Here is a 1,272-nt window from a genome sequence, read left to right as displayed (position 1 = left end):
TATCGACATACCTATGGACTCAATTGATCTTATATCACTAAAATGAAGAAAGGGAATCCTCTGGCTTGTCCAACGCTCATCTTAGTGCAATTTCTAGGGGCCACCTTATATTTCTTTGTTGCACCCACAAGGAACAATTCATGAAATAAACTTGTCGGGGGTATTAGTTCCTTGAGATATGTTGACATTAATTAACAAAATCCACCTAGGAAATTAGATACACTTTCACGGAGACGATAACAATAGTTTTGAATAAGTATACAGGAACATGTTTAAAAAAAACTAATAATAGTCATTTTCCTATATACACAAAACATCAGGTTTCCCGAACCAAGTTTGTATATTTGCAAATTATTTAGAGCACCCAAACAAGTTACATTGTTAGTCAGTTTTTCAGGTTTATACAGATCCAGTCTTACATATTTCGCGTATGCAAGCAACCCCTTAGGGTGTTGAAAGGGCCGCTTAGTCATTTGTTATAGATATCTTTACTACGAAGGTACACATGAATGTTTTAATCATCAGAGTTAAAATATCTGAAGTGTTATGTTCATTATGACTGTATCGAGCTACTGTCAAAATTATGAATTAGAAATGCTAGATCATTGCAGTTTTTTTCGAGGGAAATGATTTCATTAACATGGAATACTTGCAGGTCTATAGCGTTTATTAAGAATGAATTTTGTAACCTTTTTGCTAGTGGAAGTTGTTTGGTTGCATTACATACAAATCTGATTTTGCATTTGTTTATCTTCTTCCTATACTTAATAGCCACTCCTACTAAATTCCATCGCTCATCTAAGATTAAGCATATCTGAACATTCTATTTGGCGCTTTGGTCACTTAAAAGATTATGTTTGATTGGTGCCAAAAGTTACCGAGATGACGATCTGCTGACAGAGTTGTATTTATAGCTTTGTATAAAAATAAATCAGAAAAAGTAATAGTTTTCTCAAAACTTAAATATAAGATGTAGGTAATTGGCACACAGGTTTGTTGACCATTTTTTCATCACAATATAAAAGGAGAAAATCCTTCCCGCGTTCCATCATTCTGGCCCTCACGAGTCATGCAAACCTTGGCCTGTCATGGCAACTTGTGTTTTCTCCTAGCGAAGCATGGACATTATGCTAATTAGATCACACTAGATTAAACAATTTTACTACATCAAGATGTGATTCTTAATCTTATAATATGCATGCCTTTAATTGTCCAGTATATATATGAGAAACGGGTGTAGCTACACCCGGTAGTAGGATGCATTTTCCATAT

The sequence above is a fragment of the Triticum dicoccoides genome, chromosome 7B, assembly GCF_002162155.2.
Source record: "Triticum dicoccoides isolate Atlit2015 ecotype Zavitan chromosome 7B, WEW_v2.0, whole genome shotgun sequence".
Lineage (NCBI taxonomy): Eukaryota > Viridiplantae > Streptophyta > Magnoliopsida > Poales > Poaceae > Triticum > Triticum dicoccoides.
Note: the sequence above shows the minus strand (reverse complement) of the source record.